Source organism: Mastigoproctus giganteus, chromosome 8 (assembly GCF_048544385.1).
Source record: "Mastigoproctus giganteus isolate SK-2022 chromosome 8, ASM4854438v1, whole genome shotgun sequence".
NCBI classification, from domain to species: Eukaryota; Metazoa; Arthropoda; class Arachnida; order Uropygi; family Thelyphonidae; genus Mastigoproctus; species Mastigoproctus giganteus.
Window position 1 is genome coordinate 207122299 of NC_143582.1, and position 13511 is coordinate 207135809.

The window sequence follows — 13511 nt, forward strand, 5'->3', positions numbered from 1 at the left end:
GTGTAAAAACTAACAAACCATCAATCTGCTTAGCCACGCATCCAAAATACTTTTGAACATAAAACACCGAATTAAACCGAAAACAGAACAGTTTTTAAAAGCAATCGGTTTTAGAAATAGAGGAACACAAGAAGCCATCTTAGTGTTATGCACAATTGTAGTTCGAAGAATAATCATAAACAAAACCACACACAGCTTTTATTGATCTAGAAAAAGTGTTTGACAGTGTTCTATGGGAGAAACTTTTCAGAGTCATGAAGAAGGCCTAGTTTGGTTGGAGATATTGACAAGCCATCAAAAAATTATATGAAAATCAAACACCAAAAATTGAATTTCAAAATAATAAAATAATAGCCAAGATAAGAAAAGGAGTTAGGCAGGGGTGTGTGTTATCACCATCACTATTTAACTTGTACATGGAGGATGCTCTAGAGAAAGTGAAATGTAAAACCAAAGGAATAAACATAGGAGCAGGTGCAATTCATAAGTTTTGCAGATGATATATTGGCACTAGCAGAAAGTGAATAAGAGTTGAAAAACAACAGAAGTAATGGAAAAAGTTTTCTTAGAATATGGTTTCAAAATTAACACAAAAAAGACAAAATTAATGGTTGCCAGAAAAGAAAGTCAAAGAAAAACAGACAAGGTAGAAATAGATAACAAGGAAATTGAACAAGTAAGTTCATTTGTATATCTCAAAAACAACATAGAAAAGGATGGCAAAAGCATTTAGAAATAAAAAGAAGAATTGCAATAGCAAAAGAAGCACTTAGGAAAAAGAAATCATTTATTACAAGCAAGATAAACAAAGAAATGTGGGGTAGAGATTCATGAAAACCTATATAGCATTAGCATTAGCATTAGTAGAGGCATATGATGCAAGAAAGCAAGCTTATCCAGCATCAGCCAAAAAAAAAAAAAAAAAAAAAAAACCCTCTCCCATTTCACCCCTCCGTTCGTTCGAAATACCTGTCCAGTTGAGCTTTAAATTTGTTTAGGCTATCAACTTCACAAAAAAGTGATGGAAGTCGGTTCCACCAACCAACCACCCGCTGGCCAAAGGCAAATTTCCGCACATCTATCCGACATCCGTCCTTCCTCAATTTGAATTTATGCCCTCTGAGGTGATTATTCTGAGAAAGATGAAGAATCCCATTGGCATTGAGCATGCTCAAACCATTCAAAGCCTTATACACCTCTATCAGATCACCTCGCCGGTGCCTAGTCTCCAGACTCTGTAATTTGCAAAACTTAAGCCTTTCTTTGTAAGAGCAACCCTTTGTTCCATTTACTAATCTTGTTGCCCTTCTCTGTACCCATTCCAGCAGCTCTACATCCTTCTTGAAATGAGGCCTCCAGACCTGTATACAGTACTCAAGATGTGGCCTAACCATTGCCTTATACAAGGGAATAATCACCTCCTTATCCCTGCTAGAAAAATTCCTGTATATCATTGACAAGACACCATGAGCTACTCTTGCAGCTCGTCTGCACTGCTCAGAGAACTTCATATCTGCCTGCACAATTACCCCCAGGTCCTTTTCATTCTCCACCACTGTCAGTGTAGTACCGCAGAGTTGATACATTGCTCTGGGGTTACTGTTACCCATATGTAGTACTTTACATTTGTCAATGTTAAACTTCATTTGCCACCTCTCAGCCCATCTGTTCAACCTTTCCAGATCCTGTTGCAGCAGCATAGCATCAGTAGTGTCCTTAACGACCCTGCCAACCTTTGTATCATCTGCAAACTTAGACATTAAACTTGATATCCCATCATCAGTATCATTCATAAACACCGAAAACAACAATGAACCCAACACTGAACCTTGAGGAACTCCACTAATAACATTAGTCCACGTTGAGCAGTGTCCATTGATTACCACTCTCTGTCTTCTGCCACTCAACCATCCCCTTATCCATAGCAGCAATTTGCCTCCAATGCCACACTGCTCCAATTTGTGCAGCAGTCTACCATGTGCAACAGTATCAAAAGCCTTTCTAAGATCCAAATATATAATATCAAAGTTATTCCCTGCATCCAGTTCTTTTGTGACTACATCATAGTATCCAATCAAATTGGTCAGGCAAGACCTGCCCTTAACAAAACCATGCTGCGTCTGAGCTATAACTGAATTCTTGTCTAGATGATCCTGCAGTGCTTCTTTAACCAGTGCCTCCATTAATTTACCTGGAACAGAAGTTAAACTAACAGGTCTATAATTACTTGTGTCAGCCTTTGATCCTCCTTTGTGAATTGGGGTTACATTTGCACATCTCCAGTGTATGGGTACCTCCCCTGAGTCCAAAGAAGCTCTCATAATTATGGCTAGGGGTTTGCATACTTCCTTTGCTGCCTCCTTTAATATAACTGGATAGATCCCATCCACCCCAGGTGCCTTTTTTATGTTTATCCTCAACAATCTCTCCTCCACTTTCCTCTCAGTTATTACAAAATCATCCAGCTCACTGCCAATGTTTACTTTACCTACATCATTCTCCTTCCTGAATAACTCCTCATGCGTGAATGTAGATGCAAAATACTCGTTTAGATTGTTAGCCACCTGAGCGGGATCCTCAACTGTTGAACCATCAATATCCAGTGGACCAATCTGATTCATCCCTTTCCTTCTCGAGTTCAAGTATGTAAAGAACTCCTTTCTGTTTTTCTTTGCATCCTTTGCCAAGGATTTTTCGTAGTCTGCCTTTGCCTGCCTAATCTCCTTTGTGACTTGGTTACAGACCAACTTATATCTATCATAGGCTTCCATGTCACCCATTAATTTGTATGTATCCCATGCATTTTTCTTCTCTGCCACATGTCTCATTAGTCCATCTGACAACCATTTAGGCCTAAACCTTGAACAATATTTCTTAGTTGGTATGTAAAGCCTGGTAGCCACCAAGATTAATTCCTTGAATGCTTCCCATTTTGAGTTTGCTGTTGGTAACATCATCAATTGGTCCCACTGTATAGAATTTAAATACTGTCTCAGACCATCATAGTCGCCTTTACGAAAACAAAAACCCTTCCCTTTACCTCTGATGGTAGTTACCTCCTTGAGTAAATCCCACTTCAACACACTGTGATCACTGCCACCTAGTGGTTCATTTATCTGCAGGTTCTTAATGCATGAAGAATCACTACTGATAATCAGATCAAGAGTATTGCTCCCTCTTTTGCCTCACGAACATGCTGATGTAGAAAACAATCATCCAATAAATCCACAAAAGCCTTGCTAGTGTGCGAGTGACCAACCCACAAATTCCAGTCAATATCTGGGAAATTAAAATCCCCCATTATAAGACTCTCTGATTTACTGGCCCACTCTATTTCCCTGTACAATATATTATTATACTCATCAGAGTCATTAGGCCTATAGCACACTCCTACTCTCAATTTTGATTTCCCTATGCTTATGTCACACCAAACTGACTCGACACTGCCCTGTCCATCGATGTCAACTGGCTTCACTTCCTTTGACTTTATGTGTTTCTTAATTAATAGCATAACCCCTCCTCCCCTCCTGTCCTGTCTATCCTTTCTATATACATTGTATTCCCCAAATTCCAGTTCCGCATTACTTATATCTGTGTGACACCACGTCTCTGATATCCCAACAATATCTGCCTTTGATGTTTTGAGCAATACCTCAAATTCATCAAATTTATTTACCAAACTCCTAGCATTGGTGTACACGCAGGTATACATGCACCTGTTTCTATTCTTAGCTACCCTAACACAACCCATGTGTTTACTTGTAACGCAATGACTACCAGCAGTCTCTGAAATATCCTGCATCTTGTTTTTCAGACTTCTGCTCATTTGAATAGAAGCAGTGCAAGAATCACTTCCACCTCTGCCAGTGGCTACTGTTAATCTATTAGTCCTTGTATCCCCCCCAACTAGCAGTTTTCCGACCCACCTAACACTGCCTCGACAGCATCAGCAAAAATTCTTGCACCCTTTCTATTTAAGTGTATCCCATCCCTGTAGAAGCAATCTCTCCTGTTAACAAGTACAGTCCAGGCTGAAAAAAAATTCTACCCCTTGAGCCTTGCACAATCCCTCCAGGGCATAATTGATCGACAAGGCTCTCATCATATACTCCCTCCTATCGTGTCTGGGCAGAATTGCAAACACTTTCAAGTTCAACCCTAATTCACGGCTTTTTTTCAACAGTGACCTGTACTTGCTAAGTAATTCCGCCGGTCTCGTAGGCCTCCGTAGCCGAGTGGGCAGGAGCGGGAGTGCAGTAGCACTCCCGCTCTTTGAGTAGACCAGGGTTCAAGCCCCTGACTGTTGAATACGGTCGATCTGCCAACCCGCACTGGACCAGCGTGGCAGATAATGGTCCATTTCCCTCAGCATGAATTGTTGAGGAGGCTTCCACCCTGCAGTGGGTTGATAATGGCTGCACTTTACTTTTACTTTTTTTTCCGCCGGTCTCCTACTCTTAATATCATTAGTGCCAACGTGTACAACTATATCACCTTTTGTGCCCTTAAAAGATGATATCCGCTCTACAACGTCATCAACCTTTGCCCCTGGCAGACATACCCTGGTCCTATTCCACCTATCCTTTTTACAAAGCATGTTCCCCGTTTCCCTGACAATAGAGTCACCAACAACTACTAGTTCCTGTGGGACCAGCGCATTCTGCCTAGGGGGCTGCCCCTGTGTTGCCTGATGACCAAGTGCAAGCTCTGGCGTTGATGTGGGCAGCTGAGAGCTTGATGGGCCCCTCAATTTATTTCCTTCGAGGGCATCCACCCTGTCCTTCAAGGTCTCATAAAGGCCCATAACAACGCTGAGTTGTCACCTGATTTCCTTGCACTCCTTACGTCGTGCACACACAAAGACATCCCCCTTGGCAGTATCATGTCCCGTACCCGACTGCTCCGCAAACATCAAGCAAACAGTGCATTTTAATAGACTGTGATTCAGAGGGCAACTGCCCCCCTCAGTTCTCCCCTGAACCACAGCACTCCCATTAGCTTGAGCCTTTTGCTTTGCTGCTCTGGTCAGAGTCATGATTCCAATTTAATTCAATAAAATTTAAAACAAAAATTAAATCCTTAAGTTATATCCCAAAACAGTTATGTTATATATATATATATATATATTTTTTTTTTTTTTTTTTTCGGTATCTAGTGTTCCCTTTATACAACTTCCGTATCACGTGTACCACTATAGTTATGTATTAATTATTTGTTACGATTAAGTCGTTATATATATTTATAGAGTTAAAAATACAATTTAATTGACAATAAAGTTTATCAAGATTAATAGATTTACTGATTAATTGACAATATTATATTATGCAGTATACTACACTAAGGTCCTTGAGGTGGTCACAGACATTCTCTCAGATATGCCAGACAAGCTGTTCTTGCTACCTGGGAGTCTAAAACGCTGATGGAACTGATATTCGGGTGACACTCAAGTCAAAGTGGACCCAATTTTGGCGAAGTCCGGACGGGCTATGACAGCCAAATCCTCTGCTTGCACCTTCACGATGGTGGGACTGTTAGTAATCCTGGGTATAACCTTCATGCACAAGTACATGGTGGGTGACCACCCAGGTGTGAACCAACGTAAGCAGGGGTCGAGGTGTGGCGCCCACACCACATGGAGGAACGCCGCCCCTCTATGTTACCAGGCAGTACTAGGTGGTAGATGACTCTCATCAACCGGTGAAATACCACCACTTTGCTTATTGGAGGCTTGAAGTGGTGGAACCCATGTTTAGTCTCAAAACCCGAATATCAGTTCCATCAAAAACGCTGATGGAACTGATATTCGGGTGACACTCAAGTCAAGTGGACTCAATTTTGGCGAAGTCCAGGTGGTCTGTGACAGCCAAATCCTCTGCTTGCACCTTGACGATGGTGGGACTGTTAGTAATCCTGGGTATAACCTCCATGAATGCCGCCCCTCTATGTTACCAGGCAGTACTAGGTGGTAGATGACTCTGATCAACCGGTTCAGTACCACCACTTTGCTTGTTGGAGGCTTGAAGTGGTGGAACCCATGTTTAGTCTCTAGAGCTAAGTTCCGGCCAAACCTTCCCTATCTCTTCCATCATGCAGTATGATTGATGATTTTTGAGGTTATGATGAATGTCGTGGCGAGATCCAATATTCCTTACATTTCGAGGGTACAGCTCTAAAACGGTGTTCGCAGGCCGGCTGCTAGTTAGTACACCGGACTGAACCTATTGGTAACTCTCTAGGAAGCTTCCGGATCGGCTAGTGTATAATCTTGCTACCTCTACTCTGCCAGATAGTGACTGGAGGGAGTCCGAGTAGTGTGTATGCGGGGAGCATTGTCGAGGCCACGTTATGTCAATGATCTGGGTATATTCTTACCACATGTACGCCATATCCAAAAATTTCATTACTTCATACAGCATGTCCCACCCACTTTTTCTTACTATTGAATACACCATGAATTGTCAAAATAATAGAGCAAGCTTATCTGCGAAAAGATCTAAACCTCCCAAGGACTTCCTAATTCATTTCACAAATATACGTGGTCTCAATTCTAATCTCAACGATGTCCATTTCCACTTGCAGTCTTCCAAACCCCATGTACTTTTTCTGACTGAATCCCAGTTATCAGTTGATTCAACTACTGCTCATCTCAGATATCCAAATTATTTGCTGTATGATTCCTTTCGCCTCAAAGGTGGTACTTGTGCATATGTCAGTTCTGATATTCCCTGTCAGAGACTTGGCAATTTGGAATCTCCTCTCTTTGATCTTCTCTGGCTTAAAATCTCTCTACCCCATTGTGTAAAATTCATCTGTTGTCTCTACCGTTCTCCCAACTCCACTAATCACTTGGAGCTCTTTGACTTCCTCTCTTTGCAACTTGACTTTCTCCAGTCCAACTTTCCTAACAGTGAGGTAATTTTCCTTGGTGATTTTAACGTTCACAACTCCAGCTGGCTTCCGTTTTCTAGTCACACCGACCCAGCAGGTCGAGATGCTGAGGCTTTTGCAATTACTAATGACCTAGCACAGATTGTTCATTTACCTACAAGAATACCGGACAATCCTAATCATACAGCCAATACGCTTGATCTTTTTCTCACAAACAACCCTTCTAATTACAAGGTTGAAGTGAGAGGTCCTTTAGGCACTTCAGATCACAACTTGGTGATTGTATCTTCTCCAATGGAACCTTTATCTCATGGCTATTCCCAACCTCGTATTGTTTGGCATTACAAGAATGCAAAATGGGATGACCTGCGAGACTTCTTTTCTTCTTTTCCTTGGTCTGATTACTGTTTCAAAACTTCTGATGTCAACGTTTGCTCAGATCGTGTCAGTGAAATTATTCTTGCAGGAATGGAATCCTTTATCCCACACTCCACTTTAAAATCTCGTCCTTTATCTAAACCTTGGTTTTCCAATAAATGTGCTAAGGCTGTCCAAGAGAAGAACGTTGCATATCGTAATTGGCTTGTTTCTAATTCTTCAGTTTCATTTTCTGCCTACACCAAAGCTCGCAACAATTGTAAAGCAGTTATTAATCAGTCCAAACTAGAGTTTGAACAGGCTAAGAGTAGAAAACTTGCTTCTTGCCCTAATGGTAGCCGAGCATTCTGGTCTCTTGCCAAAGCTATTGGCCGCAACTTTTGCCCATCTCTGCTCCCACCTCTGTCCAAACCAGATGGTTCTGTTGTCACTTCAGCCAAGGATAAAGCTGACCTGCTAGCATCCCATTTTTCTTCGAGCTCATGTATTAATGATCTTGGTAAAACACCTCCCACCATTCCTAACACGCTCCATTCAATGCCTCCTGTGGTCTTCCGTCAAAAGGATATCAGAAGGATTTTGATGAATCTTGATGCTAAGAAAGCTCCAGGTCCTGATGGTATTTCTCCACTTGTTCTCAAAACCTGTGCTCCTGAACTTACTCCTATTCTTTGCCGCCTTTTTTCACTTTCTTATTCCAAAGGTGTTTTTCCTTCTGCTTGGAAATTTGCTCATATCCAGCCAGTTCCTAAAAAGGGTGACAAATCCCTCCCATCCAATTATCGTCCCATTGCAATTACTTCTACTCTTTCTAAAGTAATGGAGAAATCAATTAACCGCCAACTCTTAAACTACCTAGAAACCTTCCGTCTGATCAACGATCGCCAGTATGGATTCCGTCAGTGTCGATCCACTGGTGATATTCTGGCTTATGTTACCCATTTATGGACTAATTCAATGGAAAGGTTCGGTGAAACACAAGTAGTTGCTCTTGACATCTCAAAGGCTTTTGATCGTGTTTGGCATAAAGGTCTTCTAAACAAGCTTCCATCTTATGGTTTGCCAACTATTTTTAGTAATTGGTTATCCAGTTTTCTCTCTGATCGCTCACTGAGGGTGATGGTAGATGGCTCTCTGTCTTCTAACTTCTCCACTAATGCCGGTGTCCCCCAAGGTTCAGTTCTTTCCCCCACTCTTTTCCTCTTGTATATCAATGACCTTCTTCCATTGACTGGAAATCCTATCCATAGTTTTGCCGATGATAGCACACTGCATTCAACTTTCCATTTTGAGAAACTTTGTCCAGCTCAATCTGCTTCAAGTTCTCGAAAATCTGCTACCAATTCCTTAAATGCTGATCTTCAGGTAATTCTCCAGTGGGGCAAAGACAACTTAGTTGATTTCAACCCTTCTAAAACTCAATCTTGTCTTATATCTCGCAAAAAGGATTCTTCTGCTCCTATGCTTATCTTTAGTGACACTCCGATTTCTAGGCAAAATGATATATCTCTTTTGGGGATTACCCTGACTTCTAATCTCTCTTGGCACAAGCACATTACAAATATTGCTTCCTCTGCATCTAAAAAACTTGGTTTTCTCTTTCGCTCTCGGCGTTACTTTTCTCCCAAACAGCTGCTCACTCTGTATAAATCGCAAATCCGCCCTGCCATGGAATATTGTTCCCACATCTGGGGTGGTGCCCCCAAAACCTCTCTCAGGCTTCTTGATTCCATTCAGAAGCGGGCAGTTAGGTTAATTAATGATTCATCTCTAACAGAGTCTCTCCACTCGCTTTCTCATAGATGCACTGTTTCTGCTGCATGCCTCTTCTACAGATACTTCCATGGTTAGCCGACCGGGCTAGCCGAGTGGGTAAAGCACCTACCCGGCAACCCAAAGGTCGCGGGTTCGATTCCCGCCTCGGGCTTGGATCAAAGTACTGCAAAAACCTTGGGAGGTGCAATATGGCCACAGAAGCCGATGCGCCAACAACTACCAAAAAAAAAAAAAAAAAAAAAAAAATCTACAGATACTTCCATGGGCACTGTTCTTCTGAATTGGCTTCTATAATTCCCGCTCTCTCTTTCAAAACAGTCCGAACACGTGCCGCCACCAGTCAGCATCCATTTACTGTCCAACTTCAAACCCACAGAACCAACTTTTCACCTTCCTCATTTATTCATTCAACTGCCGTTTTCTGGAACAACCTTCCTTCATACGTATTTCCTGAAAATTACAATCTACAGAAGTTCAAGTCCAATATCAACAAATATCTTCTTTCGTCTTCTCAACTTCCAACCCAAGCACGGTACTAAGTACTATAGGTTATAATACCTCTCGTGTTTGGGGTTCTCATAAAAAAAAAAAAAAAAAAAAAAAAAAAGCTTATGCTATCGTGTAAAAATGCGGGAATTCACGAACGGTATTTCTACGGACTCGTAAGTATTGATTAGCTTCGAAATCTTGCTATCTCAATTTAGAATAAACCAAGGATCCTGACTAGGTCTATAATCTACTTATAGAAGATAATTTGATATAACAATTGGTTAATAAATCGATTAAATTTGGTTAAAAGACCTCTCGTTCAATTTGTGACACGTGGATTTGATACCGTTACCGATACTAAGTAATATCTACGAAATCTCTGTCTAAGTTAAACTTTAAACTAAGTATCGTAACTAGGAATATAAAGCTACTCTAGAAAATAAGTTAATATGACAATTTAAACTAATAAAGCAGAAAATAAATCAGGAAAAACTTCTCTGTTTGAAGAGCTTTAAGGAGCAATGTCTGCACAGGCTAACCTCGCACCCATTCGAGTATACTGCTGTATGGCTGTGAAACATGGTCAATAACAGCAACAGACTCAAAGAGAATTGAAGCATTTGAGATGTTTTGCTGGAGAACATTGATGAAAATCAGCTGGAGAGACAAAAAGACAGAGGAAGATGTAGTTCCTAGGACATCTTTGGAGACAGTGAATGGATAGTAAACATTCTAGGACAGCTTGAAGGGAAAAGAAGCAGACAACCAAGAATCACACCACTTGATGGTGTGCTCTGACTCTCAAGAATGAACTACAGTGAAGCAAAACAAAAAGCTCAAATTCAGGATGAGTGGAGAAAAAAAGATCTCTATGGCAACAGGACTTGGCCCTTAGAATGATGATGAGATACATATAATGCATCAAGCTAGTTTTTTATACATTATTGGATAAAAAAACCACTTGACTTGAAGAAACATTTTCATCCAGATTGCTGGAATAAAACTCCAGGTTTTCATCCAGCAACCCTTACCAAAGACAATCTCAATCAAGGTGAGAAGAAAATCCATGCCTCTATCCCTCCTCCATCTATACAACTGAACCCCAGGATTTTTCCCCACAAGCGTGAAAGGACAGCAATCATAGACAGTACAAAAGTGTTAAACATTTCAAATTTTTATTTAAATACTAATGTAAATGCTTGTCATTAAAATTATATGTAGTTATGTTATGCACCATAAAAATGTGAATTTTCCTCTTATTTATTTCTGAGTTGGGTTAATCTACCCTTTATCGTTACTAAGGGCAAATCATTAGAAATAATTATTCTAGTGTAATAATTACTGATGGATTTCTTCATTACTTTGTGAAGAGTTGAGGTAAGCACAATCTGATTAAACCTGGAAGGGAGAGTTGTTGCCCATTTTTTTGGAATTAGTGGAATAAGAGTAGAAAAAGGAAACACGGAAAAGGAGTTTACATTGAAGTATACAGGTTTTGAGAACAAGTGAAGAAAAGTCTTCAGGACCTGTATACTTCTAAGCATCATGATTGCTTAGAAGTCTTCTAATGTCTTCTTGTTAGACTAAGGGTGGCACTGACGTAGCCGAGTGGTAAGGAGCGAGAGTGTAGTAGCATGTGCTCTTTAAGTGGACCGGGATTCAAGCCCACTACTGCTAAATACGATTAACATGTATATTGACAATTTATTGTAAATGCCACTGCCTTGGTGGTTGTGCAGGAATATAAACAAGAACATTTTTCTGATATGAGCCCCACCTTTGGCTGTGATGACAGTTGCAACTTCACTTATGTCTATGTACATCTAGTTGCAATAAAGACACTCTCTCTCTCTCTCTCTCTCTCTGAATAGAATGTGTTTGGTATGGTAGGAGGAAGTTATATTTGAGATTATATTTTACAAGGAAATATAATCTCAATATATTTTTCACAAATTTTGTTTTCTTTTCACAAATCAGTCATTTCATTATTAAATCAAAATTATAAAGTAACTGACATTTAACACCATTTGAACTTATTGTGAGATTTCTTGGATACTCAGTGATTTCTATTACACTTAATTATTAATAAGAAAATGAGGTAGACTACATACTCAACAGTCATAGAATCCTTTTTTACAATGGCCTTGAAAACATAACCATGTTCTATCTTTGTAATTAGCTATCAAGAAAGTTTGGCTTTGCTTAAATTTTTTCCTAAAGGTCAATGAAAACCAGTTCATGCCTCAGTGGGTGGTCATGAGTTACTATCTTCAAAATATATGTAATGTTGTCTGTCAAAATCTGCTGAATGTTGTCTGCCACAAGGTCTGTCAAAATCTCAAAAGACATGATCCATACTGCACGATATAAGAGGTAGAAAGATGTTGGAACGTTGCTCTGGAGACCAGATATGTTTTTCTTAATTTCAAGCTTGTATTAAGCAAAGTAGTGGTGTTACACAGGGTGATGAGTCATCTATCACTTAGTATTGCCTCGCGTAACAGAGGACTGGCCTTTCCTCTGTGCAGTACAAATTCTACAGTTCAACTTCTGCATACATACACTGATTCACACCTGAGTGATCATATCCAGCATACAAGGTATAGGTGTAGTATTTTTAAACTTATCATACACCCAAGGTTACTAATGGTCCCACAGTGTTCAGATTCAAATAATTTGGTTATTGTGGGAAAACTGAACTTAACTGAAATTCCACATGTTTGATTTACAAGTGGAACCCAAATACTGTTTTCATCAATGTTTTAAACTCCAAGTGGCAGCCTTGGCTATCATCATTGGAGGAATGTCCAGTGACAAGCCTTAGGGATGTACATTGATGAACTTTCTCTAAAGACAAAAAAAAAAAAAAGTCTCTCTTTCCATGAATTTTAAATACGTGTGAATAGAAAGATGTTAAATGGCATCAAATGAGAACAGGCAGGATGTTCCACCCGAAGGAGCTGTTTCTCCATCAGAAATTGTTGAGCTGATAATACTAGCTTACAGTGTGAGCTAGTGTATTGTCACTATGCAACACCCATTTGTCCAGCCATGGTTTTCATCTTTTCCACAACTTTTTTCTCAAACACCTCAGAACTTGAAGGCAAAATGTCTCATTGACAATGTGTCATTAAGAGTGAATTTTGAGTAGACTACTTTTTTATATCAAAGAAAATGATGGTGTGGTCTTGAATTTTGCTAATCCGTGCTATTTGCTGTTGGAGAACTCACTCACTTTTTATACATCTTTTCATCTCAGGATCATACTGAAATATTTGTCTTATCCGCTGTGATAAGGAAAACTAATATACCGCATGATACTAATGTAGCAATTAAGGTTATATTTGGTGAGGGAAGAATTCTACTGTTTATGTAGCAAGATACTTTATTATTCTATGGTCAGTTTATTTCATTTAATTGTTAAAGTATCTTTGGCACTTGGGCAGCAGAATTTATACCTTGAAAGGTATAACCTTAATTGCTGTCTTTAGTATGATGAATTAGACCTTTTATGGTCATTTTATTTCTTAGTCTTCTGTACTGTTCTTGTCCTTCGGCTGTATTCTTCTTTCTGGCTTTATTTCTTTCTACAATCAGGTTGGGAATTTCACTTGTTATCCATGGCTTTCTTGGTTGTAGTCTCATATGTCCCATTACTTCATTCGCTGTACCTTCCAGTCTCTTTTGCTAACTTCCATTCAATCTGGTCTTTCTTTTTTTTTTTCTGTTTCTTTCTTAAACTCTTCTTCCACTTTGTGTTCCTATAATAGTCTCACATTGCACCTTTTACTCTTTATTCTTTGTATTTTCTTGTGCTTTAGCTCACATTTTGCAATAACTAGTGAGTTATCACTTTCCATATCTGCTCCCAGTTGACTGAAACACACTTTTAGTTGGTTTCTTATCTCTTCTTCACTAGAACTTAATCAATCTGATATCATTCTAAGTTTCCTGTATTCTTCCAAGTGTAGCGTCTTCTT

At 39.8% G+C, this 13511-nt stretch overlaps 1 protein-coding gene across 1 annotated transcript in view; it reads left to right on the forward strand.

Annotated features, from left to right (window-relative positions):
* Window positions 1-13511, forward strand: part of LOC150082228 (electroneutral sodium bicarbonate exchanger 1-like) — a 313808-nt gene that overhangs the window by 287908 nt on the left and 12389 nt on the right. The gene's annotated exons all lie outside the window — the stretch shown is intronic.